This window comes from Ictidomys tridecemlineatus, chromosome 2 (assembly GCF_052094955.1).
Source record: "Ictidomys tridecemlineatus isolate mIctTri1 chromosome 2, mIctTri1.hap1, whole genome shotgun sequence".
In the NCBI taxonomy this organism is placed as follows: Eukaryota; Metazoa; Chordata; class Mammalia; order Rodentia; family Sciuridae; genus Ictidomys; species Ictidomys tridecemlineatus.
In genome coordinates this window covers 175,470,225-175,483,209 of record NC_135478.1, presented here as the reverse complement: position 1 = coordinate 175,483,209, position 12,985 = coordinate 175,470,225, and the positions used below count along the sequence as shown (strand labels likewise).

General features: G+C 44.6%; 1 protein-coding gene and 1 long non-coding RNA gene across 4 annotated transcripts in view; one reads left to right on the top strand and one right to left on the bottom strand.

Moving 5' to 3' along the window:
* The window catches only part of LOC110597581 (LHFPL tetraspan subfamily member 3 protein), a 518,310-nt gene that overhangs the window by 21,952 nt on the left and 483,373 nt on the right, over nucleotides 1–12,985 (bottom strand). The gene's annotated exons all lie outside the window — the stretch shown is intronic.
* LOC144375406 (uncharacterized) lies at nucleotides 3,276–11,068 on the top strand. Its single transcript, XR_013435170.1, has 2 exons — nucleotides 3,276–7,119; nucleotides 7,666–11,068. It is a non-coding gene; the product is annotated as an uncharacterized LOC144375406 (long non-coding RNA).

Genomic DNA, 12,985 nt, shown 5'->3' with positions numbered 1-12,985 from the left:
AACTAAATCAATGCTACCTCTCTAGTGTCATGGTCCCCCACGTGAACAAGTATGTATGTGTACATATATCCAAGGTGTGTGGTCTCAGAAAGAGTGGACAGAGTGGTTCTATGAGGAAGGGCCCTCCCACAGCAGATAGCTGTCCTTCTGATGGCCGCCACAGAGGAAGTGTCAGCTCCCAGGGTTGGTTTCTCCAGTCAGAGGTACTGGATCTGCTTTTCTTTATAAGTTGTTGGACTCTCAAGCTGTTGAGAGTGTTATAAACAAAACGCAAAACAACTTTGAAATCATCAATAGGTCCAGTCCACTCTGCCTGAACCAAGATGACCTGCTTCTGACATTTCAGTTCTCATAGAAATCTTTCCACAGTTGTCCCATTAAGTTTTGTTTATACACAAGACGACTTTATGGGAGAACACCCATGTTGAGGAAATGTTTTTTTTGGAAAAGGCAATGTTCACAGCAGAGGCTGTTGGCTCTCTGTCATTTTCCCTCTGGGCTTTACCATTTCAGTGCCCACTGGGCCAATGTCTGACTGTCAGTCTCTTTGTTCATCTACTTGCAAGGCCACCAGACTTCTCTCTGTTTACCCATGGGGCAGACTGCAAGTGCTGGGAAATCAATGTTCCCTACCCCCAGCAGTCCTCAGGCTTTGACTGATGAGAATTAATGTATAGTATCATTTCCCTTGCTGACTTCCCCAGTGGGATTAAGTGTTCAAGTAATGACTTGCTTGATAACAGCAATGGCTTTAATGTGTCCCCCAAAGTTTGTATGTTGGAAACTTAATTCCCAAATTCAGATGTTAATGATATCTGGAGCCTTTGGGACTAGCTAGAATTAGATAACCATGAGGGTGGGTACTCCATGATGGCATTGGTGGCTTGGTAAGACAGTGAAGAGAGAGATCCAAGCTAGCATGCTAGCTCTGTCTCACCATATGGAGCCCTCCATAATGTTATGGTAAGAGCCAGAAGGTTCTTGCCAGATGCCAGTGCCATGTTCTTGGACTTTCCAGTGAGTTACATAAACCTCTACTCTTTATAAATCACACAGTCTCAAGTATTTTGTTATAGCAACAGAAAACAGACCAAGGGAATAACTCACCCTTTGTTGACAGCCCTTCCATTCCCAGCTTAGTCTCTTACTCCCTCTCTTTGTTTTCTCTGTTCACTTCCTAAACAAACTATTGACACTTGAGCCCTTGTTTTGAAGGTGGTGACAGGGAAACTCACACTCAGATAATGTTCTTACAAAATGAGTTATATAAGTCATCTGCCCTTCCCTGCAATTATTTCCTACAAGGGAGCCATTTTGCCTCTTGCTGTGTGCCATGGAGGTAATCTGATGACCACTGGTGAAACTCAATGCTTATACTTGTGGGTAACATTTATGAGGAACTGACTGCCAACATGACAAACTTGGCATTAAAAGAGAAAACACTATGGACTTCTTTAAGACACAGGAAGAAAGTCACAAAGCAGATTCTCCCACATCCTCAGCTAAATGTAGATAGTAAGTGAGTTGCTTTGTAAAGCTACATCAGTCTTTCCCTTCTTTGACCTCAGAGACCCATGGAGGACTGAAAGAGTTTTAATGTGATTTCTGGTATGTGCTTAACTTTCAGAGAGAGCAGCTTAGCCCTTGGGAGACTCCATTAATATAATTTTTGCAATGGAAAAGCTTCCTATTGCCTAATCTCATTAGCTGTGTTTTATGTTCAGTAAATGGGTAAAAGCCAAGTTCGTGATTTGGTAATTGTGAATGCATAATTTTTGAGCACTTAACGTGTGGAATAAAGAAGAGTTTTTTTCTATGTGTGCAAAAAGGAGGTCCAGAACTCCAGAAATGACCATTAATTGGAACAAAATAGGAGCATGGCTTTTCTTGGAGGAGCCCATAAAAAACACAAGGAGGTAAAAGAAAGGAACCAGTAACTTCATTCCTTCTTCTAGCTCCCCTAATAAGTAAGACTTAGATGCAAACTTTACAGTCAGGAACCATCCTTACTCACACGGCTGCTTTTTCTTAGATTTGTTCCATTTGTTCAACAAGTTAAGCAAGTCTCAAGACGATGTGTTGGCATGGAAATTCAGTGGTGGACAAAAGACAATAGGTAGCAGCATTCATAAAGCTCATATTCAAATGGGCAGAAAGAGACTTTACAAATGTATCAGGTAGTTTTAAGTACTATGAAGAAAAGCAAATTGGGGCAGGTGGACAGCTGATATTTAGGAGTAGGTGGTCAGGGAAGATTCTCCTGAATGAAGTGAGGAAGCAGGAGATCTAGGGGCTGTCCACCTTCCAGGTGGAAACAGCAGCAAAGGCCAGGGCAGGAGGAAGGCAGGGAAGCCAGGGTGGCTGGGGATCAGAGATGGAGCCACTGTGGATGGTGCAATTTCTGTAGGACTCTTGGGCCATGGGAGGGCATTTTGTACTTACTCATAATGCCAAGGGTGGGACCCAGGGGGGAGGAGGGGACAAGAATTATGATGCAGAATTATGATTGCAGTGTGGCACTCAGAGGTAAGGGGTAAGAGTGGAGGCAGAGAGGACAGTTAGGAGGCAATGAAGTGGTGTGGGTGAGAGGTGATGCTGGCTTGGATCAGAACAGTCCTGGTAGAGACAGTGGGAGGGGGGTCAGATTCAAGATGCATTTCTTTAATGTCAGGTAATTGGTTACAGTGTTCAAGATGCAATTTTAAGACATAGCCAGTAGGATTTGGTGATAGGTTAAGGAGCTCATTCATGTGTTTGTATGTTGTGTGCGGGGGAGGGGTGGGGGTGGGGGGAGACTTATGACGATCCTCAATTTTTTGGTTCATTTGGATGAGTGGGGTGTGATTTACTGAAATGGTAAACATTGGGGGAGAAACATTTTTTTGGGGGGAAAAGTGAGATGTTCAAGCATGTATATAGAATAGGTTATTAGATAAAGATCTGGATCTGAAGGGAGACCTGGAACTAGAAATAGATATTTGAGAGTCATCAGTTGCAGAGATAGTATTTAAAACCATGAGATTGGAAGAATTCATGGAGAGACTGTAGAATGAGAAGGAATCCACCTTTGGAGGGAGGAGAAATGATCTGGGAGCCACAAGAAAGAGCAAAGGGATACTTTCCCTCCTCCACTCACTGGGCAGCTTCATATTAAAAATAACCCAAATAACAAATAAAATCAAAGTCTCAGTTGTGATCTTCTCAGGGGGAGAGTGAAAATGACCGCAGCCTGGACCTTTGTTCATCAGTCTGTGCTACATTTATATAAGCTGAAAGGTTAATAAAATAGGTACTTGTCACTCCGTTTCTCTATATGCTTAACAAAACACTGTTGAAATCTTAAGAACTGTTTGCTAATCTTGTTCTCAGAAATGTGCTGTCCCTAACTGTGGACTGTCTGCTAATCTTGTTCCCAGAATGAGCTGTCCCCAACTGCCAAACTACAAAATGTAACTTCTCTCGCTGCCCTCTCCATGGAAAGTATATAAACTCTGCTCAAGCTGTTCTCAGGGCTCTATCTCTCTTTGCTATAGAGAGAGCCCTAGCATGCTGGTCTCCAAATAAACCCACCCTTCTGCTTTTGCATAAGACAGTCTCTTGTGGTCTCTTACTCCGACGTTTCGCCGGACCCTTACATTTGGTGTGTTGGCCGGGAACTGCGCATCGCCGGACAGGGAGACCTCAACAAGACTCTTTAGGGGGGTAAGTAAGGCGCCTTATCTTCTTCTTTTTCGTCTCCTCCTCCTCCTTCTTCTCCTTCTTGTTTTTCCTTTGCGATCGCTCAGAGTCTGGTTTTGGGCTGGAGAGCGTAAGTTCTCAGGGCCTTCTGGTTTTGGGCTGGAGAGCGTAAGCTCTCAGGGCCTTCTGGTTTTGGGCTGGAGAGCGTAAGCTCTCAGGGCCTTCTGGTTTTGGGCTGGAGAGCGTAAGTTCTCAGGGCCTTCTGGTTTTGTGCTGGAGAGCGTAAGCTCTCAGGGCCTTCTGGTTTTGGGCTGGAGAGCGTAAGTTCTCAGGGCCTTCTGGTTTTGGGCTGGAGAGCGTAAGTTCTCAGGGCCTTCTGGTTTTCTGGTTTTGGGTTGGCAGAGTGTGGTTGTCAGTGGAGAGCGTAAGTTCTCCCTGGCGGTGGTGGATAGACGTGTCCCTGAAGCCACAGACCACGTCTCCTCAAGGGACGCCTTGGGAGACTCTGGGGGGGAACGGAGGTGCCCCCATCTGGGAGGGACAAGGTGCCCTCATCTGTATTCTGCTGCCAACCCGTCTGGTCTTGCCGGCATCTATTCTTTCTCTCAGGTTGAATTCACTGTCTGATTTAATCTTTGCCTCTAAATTTGTGTTACACGTTTATTGTTTACTGTGTGTCCATGTTTGTGTCACGTTTGTATTGTCCCTGTCCTTGTTAAAGTAACTTTCATTATGGGACAGAGTCATTCCACGCCTCTGTCCCTGACCCTTGATCACTGGGCTGAAGTCCGCATAAGGGCTCAGAATCTTTCTTTTTCAGTAAAACGCCGGACCTGGCAGACTCTCTGTGCTACAGAATGGCCCGCCTTTGGAGTTGGATGGCCTCCAGAAGGATCTTTCTACTCCCCACTAATTTGAAAAGTCAGAGATATTGTCTTTGTCTTTCAGCTGGGACCACATAGCCATCCAGATCAACAGCCGTATATCTTAACTTGGCAGGACCTTTGTGAATCTCCTCCTCCTTGGGTGAAGGCTTTTCTTGTCCCTGTTCCTGCTCCTACCCCTCCCCCTACGATTCTATCTCTCAAACCTCCTCCTCCACCCTTTGTTCTCCCTGAGTCTCAAGATTTGACTCTGCTGGACTCTCCTCCCTTTCCTTATCCCCTGCCTCCATTCCCCAACCCCCAACACCCTCTAAGTGATTCCCCTGTTGCTGACTCAGCTTCTCCACCATTAAAGGAGGTTAAGCAAGCCCAGCACCCTTCAGATGACTTCCCTGAGTCACACATAGACCCTCCTCCCTTGGAGAAAGCTGGCCCGGCTAAAGGAACTCGCCGGCAGCGAATGATTAAAAACCCTGAAGCCCCCGTGATACTTCCCCTCCGTCCTCATGGGCCAATGATAGAGGATGGCCATGGTGGAGAAATGCAAGTCTACCAGTATTGGCCTTTCTCCTCTTCAAATCTATATAACTGGAAAAATAACAATCCCCCTTTTTCCAAGGACCCCACCCGGCTCACAGGTCTGATCGAGTCATTGATATTTTCACACCAGCCTACTTGGGATGACTGCCAACAACTCTTAGGTACTCTCTTCATGACAGAGGAACAAAAGAGAATCCTCCTGGAAGCAAGAAAAAATATCCTCGGACCAGATGGGCGACCGACACAACTTCCCAGCATAATCGAAGCCGACTTCCCCTTGAACCGACCTAACTGGGACCCCAACACCTTTGAAGGTAGGGAGCATCTGTCCACTTATTGCCGGGCTCTAATAGCGGGTCTCCGAGCAGCCGCTAGACGGCCAACTAATTTGACCAAAGTAAGAGAGATTATTCAGGGGCCTAATAAATCACCCTCTATGTTTCTGGAGAGAATTATGAAGGCATATAGGAGATATACTCCTTTTGATCCTCAGGCAGAGGATCAAAAGGCATCTGTCATGATGGCCTTTATTGGGCAAGCTGCCCTGGATATTAAAAAAAAAGTTACAATGCTTAGGTGGATTACAAGATATGACTTTGAGAGATTTAGTCAGAGAAGCCGAGAAGGTATACTATAAGAGAGAAACTGCGGAAGAGAAGGAACAAAGGAGGGAGAAAGAAAGGGAGCAAAGGGAGGATAAAAGAAACAAAAGACAGACTGAGGCATTGACTAAGGTCCTGGTCACAACAACAAATAGGTCAGAAGTTAGGAGACAGGGAGACAGAAAGGGATACCTGGGCCCACGCCAGAAGCCACACCTGGCCTCAGATCAATGTGCCTACTGTAAAGAAAAAGGACACTAGGTCAAAGAGTGCCCTAGAAAGAAACAGCCATGCCAACCAGCCATTCTAACTTTGGAGGATGACTAGGAAAGTTGGGACTCGAATCCCCTCCCCGCGCTCAGGATAACTTTTAAAGTGGAGGGGACCCCAGTAAACTTTGAAGTGGATACAGGGGCAGTATACTCAGCCCTTAAGGCCCCAATGGGCCCTCTATCAACTAAAATGTCTCAAGTTCAAGGGGCTAATGGCAGTAAATATTAGGCTTGGACAACTAAGAGGACCATGGATCTGGGGAAAAGAAAAGTCCATCACTCTTTCCTCCTTCCTAGTGATCCCAGAATGCCTAGCCCCATTGATGGACAGAGATCTGCTCACCAAACTCCGGGCCAGAATAACTTTTAACCCTGAAGGCCCCCAAATGGAATTTCTAAATCCTTCAGTAAAAACTCCTATAGTCATGGCTTTAACTATGTCAGTAGAAGATGAACATCAACTCTTCACACCCCCCAAGACTGATCAAACAGGCAAGCTATCCCAGAAATGGATAACAGATTACCCAGATGCCTGGGCAGAAACTGCTGGGTTAGGCCTAGCTGTGAAACAACCTCCAATAATGGTGGAATTAAAAACCTCAGCCTCCCCAATTAATATTAAACAATATCCTCTGAGCAAAGAAGCTAAAGATGGGATAAGGCCCCATATTCAGAAATATCTGGCCTTAGGGGTCCTAAGGCCCTGTCAATCGGCCTGGAACACTCCCCTGCTACCAGTAAAAAAGCCAGGAACCGGGGACTATCGCCCTGTTCAAGACTTAAGAGAGATCAACAACAGAGTGCAGGACATTCACCCCACAGTACCTAATTCGTACAATCTGCTTAGCACCCTTAACCCCGAGCGAAAATGGTATACTGTCCTGGACTTAAAAGATGCTTTCTTTTGCTTGCCTCTGCATAAAGATAGTCAATTGCTGTTTGCTTTCGAGTGGGTAGACCCAAAAACCAGAACATCTGGTCAACTAACTTGGACCAGACTTCCACAGGGATTTAAGAACTCCCCCACTCTTTTTGATGAAGCCCTCCACAGAGATCTCAATAACTTCAGAACCATGCACCCTGAAGTCACCCTACTCCAATATGTGGATGACCTGCTACTGGCAGCAGACACCAAGGAAAACTGTGAGTCTGGGACCCAAGCACTACTATCTGAGCTTGCTCAACTTGGGTATAGAGCTTCTGTCAAAAAGGCCCAAATTTGCCAGCAAGAAGTAATCTTCCTGAACTATTCCCTTAGGGGCGATAAACGATGGCTCACTGAGCCCAGAAAACAAACCGTTGTGCAGATACCACCCCCATCTAACAAGAGGGCAAATGAAGAGGCTAAATTGGCAGTCCTAAATGGAGTTAACCATGTTAACACTTTCCACACCGGGGGAACATAAGTCAGGAGATTTAACTACGTTGGAGCACCCCGACAACTTAACATCTGAGGACACTGACACTGAACTCCTTGACAACACTGAACCCAACTTGCAATTTCAGAAAGCCCTACACTACATTAAGGATGTACATCAACTCACTCACCTTGGTTCAAAGAAACTGCAGGCATTCCTAAAAGATCAAGAACAGAGTTTTCCACTAACCAGCTCACAGCGAAAAAAATTAGCTGAACGAGTAACAAAAGCCTGTCGGGTCTGTCAATTGGTTAATGCTTACCCCTCCAAGCTTCCTATAGGAAGGCGCCTTCGAGGAACCAGACCAGGACAATTCTGGGAAGTGGACTTTACTGAAATTAAGCCAGCAAGGTATGGACTTAAATATCTCCTAATCTTTGTAGATACATTTTCAGGATGGATTGAAGCCTTCCCCGCAAAAAAAAGAAACGGCGCAAATGGTGGTCAAGAAGATCCTGGAAGATATTTTTCCAAGATGCGGCCTGCCTAAGGTAATAGGGTCCGATAATGGACCGGCGTTCATGGCCCAGGTAAGTCAGGGGTTAGCCAGGACCCTGGGGATTAATTGGAAGTTGTATTGCGCTTACAGACCCCAGAGCTCAGGACAGGTAGAAAGAATGAATAGAACCATTAAAGAGACCTTGACAAAATTAAGCTTAGAGACCAGCATAAAAGATTGGACTATGCTCCTGCCTTATGCATTGTTTCATGCAAGAAATACTCCCTCTGTTTCTTTGTGTAACCTCACCCCCTATGAAATTCTCTATGGTGCCCCTCCTCCAATAAGGGACCTGACCCCAACTCTAAGACCTAACGATTCCTTTCACACCCCCTTGCTTGACAGACTTAAAGCTTTTAAAAAAACTCAGTGATACCTGTGGAAACATCTGGCCACTGCCTACCAACCTGGGAACAAAGGAACTCCACACCGATATCAAGTGGGAAACTTCCTCTATGTAAGACGACATCAGGTGTCATCCCTAGAACCCCGCTGGAAAAGACCATACCAGGTGCTACTTATAACACCTACAGAGGTAAAGGTAGACGGAATCACTTCCTGGATCCATGCCTCTCATCTCAAGCCTGCGCCCTGTCCAGATTCTGGTTGAAATTTAAAAAAGACTGGTAACCCTCTCAAATTGTGTATTCGCAGTGTGGATAGGGCTATAGATTCTCCCCTTGGCCACCAGTAGTCCTAACCCTCATCAGCCCGTTCAGCAGCAATGGCTGATCATAAATCCTACTGGACAGGAAGTATGGTCTATCTCACATACAGCCCCCTTAGGTACCTGGTGGCCATCTCTCCACCCAGACATTTGTCAGTTGGCTATAGGTCTTTCCTATTGGGTATCCCTGATGAAGAGGATCCCACTAAAATTCCATTAAATCCCTTCCATACCATAGATAATAGAAACAAACATTATGGATGTAGGGACACAAGAGCCAGATACAAGTTGGTTAACCTAGATTACTATCTTTGCTCGGCGGACTATCAAAGCCACAAACAGTCACGGCTGTGTGGGGGAAAAACCGACTTCTTCTGTAAGTCATAAGGATGTAAACATACAGGGGCTACCTAATGGAACCCAAACCTCTGCCAGTTCTCAGACCATTGCCCCCTTGCTGAAGTAATAGGTACTAAGGTATCTGTCCACCCATTCACTCCTCTCTTCTCCTGTCAGTGCCCACACCAGGTCCCACCAGGACTATCCAAGATGTAATGAAAATGGCCTTTAAAGTTGCTTTATCATTACTAAAAACAGGTTACTAAAAATTTAAAGTCCCTCATAGGCTTTTTGGGATACTCACTCCAGTCTTCCCCTCTGCTCTACCTGTTCTACTACTCAAGTTTTTGTTGCTAGGAAAATCCCAAGCCCTTTTCCCATTATTCTTTTACATCTCTCCTTCCTCATTCTCAGATCCACGGAGCTGCTCTCAGCCCCACCTTCCCCGTCCTCCCCCTCTATACCAGGCCCACAGGAAAGTCTTAACTGACCTTCTCCAGAAGTCTTCACTATGGCTGACTTTAGGACTTTCAGCAAAAAAGTCCTTATAAAAGAGTTCAGTATAGATAAACTTCCTCTTTTCATGTTGCTCTGTTCTACTTGGCCACTGGCTGGAAAAATCAGCACTCCTAAGCTAGACACCCCCTTACTAGTTTTTCACAAAATATGTGAACAAGGCCTCTGGCCTTGAGCTGGGACTTCTCAGAGATGGCTACATTTCTAAGATAAAAAAGTTATCAACTGGGCTCCAGGGTAACAGCTGACAAAAAAAAAAAAAAGTTCTCCCCCTCCCAGGTGTCCTTAAAAAGTTAACTTGCCCAGAACAGAAAAAAAAAAAAATAACAGAAACAAAAACTGCTTTTTGTGAACTTCTGCAGACTGTGAACTTCTGAGCCCCTTCGCTTATATGTTAAGTACAAAATTCTGAAACTACCTAAACTTGGGGTTCAGGGGATTAATTGATTACAACAGAAACAATGCCCTCTGAATCCGGTTGCAACCAAATATAACTTTTCCCTGTCTTCAGTGCTATCTTAGGTACCTTGCCTTGTCCGTCCCTACAACAGTATAATTCTATATACTTAAACATTATTTATATTTTCATAAAATGGTCAACAGATGTGATTAATTATGTAATGGTGCAGATGTTTCCCAGAGTGCTCTATCATGACGCAGGTTCATTTAAAGATCAAATAAGGGGACATACAACCTGGTTCCGCCGGGAACCTGTAGCCCTCACTCTAGCCATCTTATTAGAAATGGGAATTGCTGCAGGGGTGGGCACAAGGACTACTGCCCTGGTCCGTGGGACACAACGAATGACCCAATTAAAACAGCAATGGACCAAAACTTAAAGATATTAGAAACCTCCATCACAACTTTACAGGAATCTTTAACCTCTCTCTCTGAAGTTATTTTACAGAACAGGCGAGGGTTAGACCTCCTCTTCTTGAGAGAAGAGGGCCTTTGTGCTGCATTGAGGGAAGAATGTTGTTTTTATGCTGACCATACTGGAGTTGTAAAAAATCAATGAGTAAACTAAGAAGACGCCTTGAAGAGCGTCAAAGAGAGAGAGAGACCCAAAAAGGGTGGTATGAGTCCTGGTTCACACAGTCCCCCTGGTTAACTACGCTTTTATCAGCCTTGGCCGGTCCTCTAATAATTCTTATATTGTTGCTAATATTAGGACCCTGTTTGCTCAATCGTGTAGTTTCCTTTCTCCAGGCCCAAATTGGACAAATCAAACTTATGGTAATCAGACAACAATATACCCCACTAGCAGACACAGAATGTGACACCCCCCAATGATCACTTTTATGATTAAAAGTAACCAGAAAAAGAAGTGGGGAATGAAAGGTTAATAAAATAGGTACTTGTCACTCCGTTTCTCTATATGCTTAACAAAACACTGTTGAAATCTTAAGAACTGTTTGCTAATCTTGTTCTCAGAAATGTGCTGTCCCTAACTGTGGACTGTCTGCTAATCTTGTTCCCAGAAAGAGCTGTCCCCAACTGCCAAACTACAAAATGTAACTTCTCTCGCTGCCCTCTCCATGGAAAGTATATAAGCTCTGCTCAAGCTGTTCTCAGGGCTCTATCTCTCTTTGCTATAGAGAGAGCCCCAGCATGCTGGTCTCCAAATAAACCCACCCTTCTGCTTTTGCATAAGACAGTCTCTTGTGGTCTCTTACTCCGACGTTTCGCCGGACCCTTACAAAGCAATTACCACTGATGAGGAGCTGGGGACATTTGACAGGGTTTCCTTCCTCATCCCTCTCCCCTTTGCTGTCTTGTAACCTTTGCTCAATATCCCATTCTCCCTCATTTGTTTTCCATTCCATGCTTTCTTCTCCTGTTCACTATTCAGAATTCTTGGGGGGGAAATATCAGGTGGTTTTTAGAGCAGGAGGAGTGGCCTGCTAAACTGAGGATCCTTTGATTTTCACATGCATATAAAGGCTTCCCCTGAATCTTGGAGCACAGATTAGGTAGTTTTTCTTTAAATATCCATCCTACACATTTCACTAATTGGAAATTCATTAAGGCTTGCAAAATGTCAGCATGCAAATTTTCCTGAAAGGGGAGTTTATTTGTTCACAGTTCAGTGTGAATCACTTTAATCAGATAATCAGCTAATTTCCCTCCTAAACATCTGGTTGAGATCAGTCTCCACTATATTCTATTTTTAAAAAAATTCTTACTAAGAATATATCAGATTTTCAAACTATATCAGATTTGCTTAGAAAATGCATTAAAATGCTGATTCCTAAGTCCTGTCCCCAGAAACTCCAATTTGGAAGTTTCAGGAGATTCTAACGTAGGCGAATTGTGAGCTGCACTGGAAAGCATTGAGGCTGAGAGGATTGGATAGCCCTGTGTGTGTGTGGGGGGGTCACAGGGCATTCTTGAGGACATGGCTGGCAAGCTGCCAAAATGAAGACTTTTGAACTAACAGAGATGGTCTCAGGGTATCTCCAAGAGGAGAAAGAAAGGGGGAAGAGAGCCCAGAATAGAAGTGAATGGAAGCTAATGCCTTCTCTGTGGTGTTGTCAGCACCTGACCCACCACAACTCCAGGCTTAAGGGCTGTACTAAGGAACTGAGCACTTGTCACACACCAGATGTGGTATTAGGTTTAAAAAAAATATTGCAGGCACTAGCCCATTTAATGCTAACCACTTCCCTCCAAGGGAGGTCCTATTCTTGTTTGCATACTAAAGAGATCAGTCCTCTACTCAACCCAGTGTGGCAACAAAGTCAAGATAATGAAGCTGGGAGGGAAGGCTGTGAAGGGTGGATTTCAATGACTCCAGCTTCCCTCTGAGATGGACTGTTTGGGTGCCCCCAGGTGGCCACTCGTAGGATATGCAGGGAAGTCATGGAGAGAACAATGAACTGAGTGAGTCACAGCTCAAATTTCCCCAGGAGGGAAATATGAAAGATTCCTAGAATACCACGTTTTCCACCTGATCAAACAGGTAGATTTCATTCCCAGTATCTGAGCAATTGAGAAAACTCCGGTGACAGTGTGTCCCTCAGCTTCCTTTTGGGTGACACATCATACAGTAATTTCGGAACCAATCGCAGAGGCACACACCTCTTCCCTCCAAACTGTTGGAGAATCTGGTGAATCCGCTACATTTTCATTAATCAGTAGGGAAAAGCTCCAGGGCTTCTGAACTCTAGTACTAGGCCTGCTTCTGTTTTTAACAGCCAGTCGGCCAATGCACTAATGGTCTAAAAATAGGATTACTTATAGTACAATTCATCATCTACTCAGCTGCAGGGGGAGGCTTAATTTAAGCTTCACCCAGAAACAAATGATTTCATGTGACTATTGATATCAATTTTTAAAGAGTCCTCCTCTATGAGCCCTTTGATGTATACCTTGGAAATGGAAGAACATTAGTTAGAATGTTGTGAAAAGAGATCTGGCCCAAACTGCCCAGTTACCATCTTGGATGAGTTTGGAAAATGCACGGGGAGTGCTTTTGCCTGACTTCAGACTTCCTTGGTCCCTCTTATCTTTAGTATTTTATAACACTAAAGTATGTCTTTATCTGTAAGTACTTAGTACTAGATCATA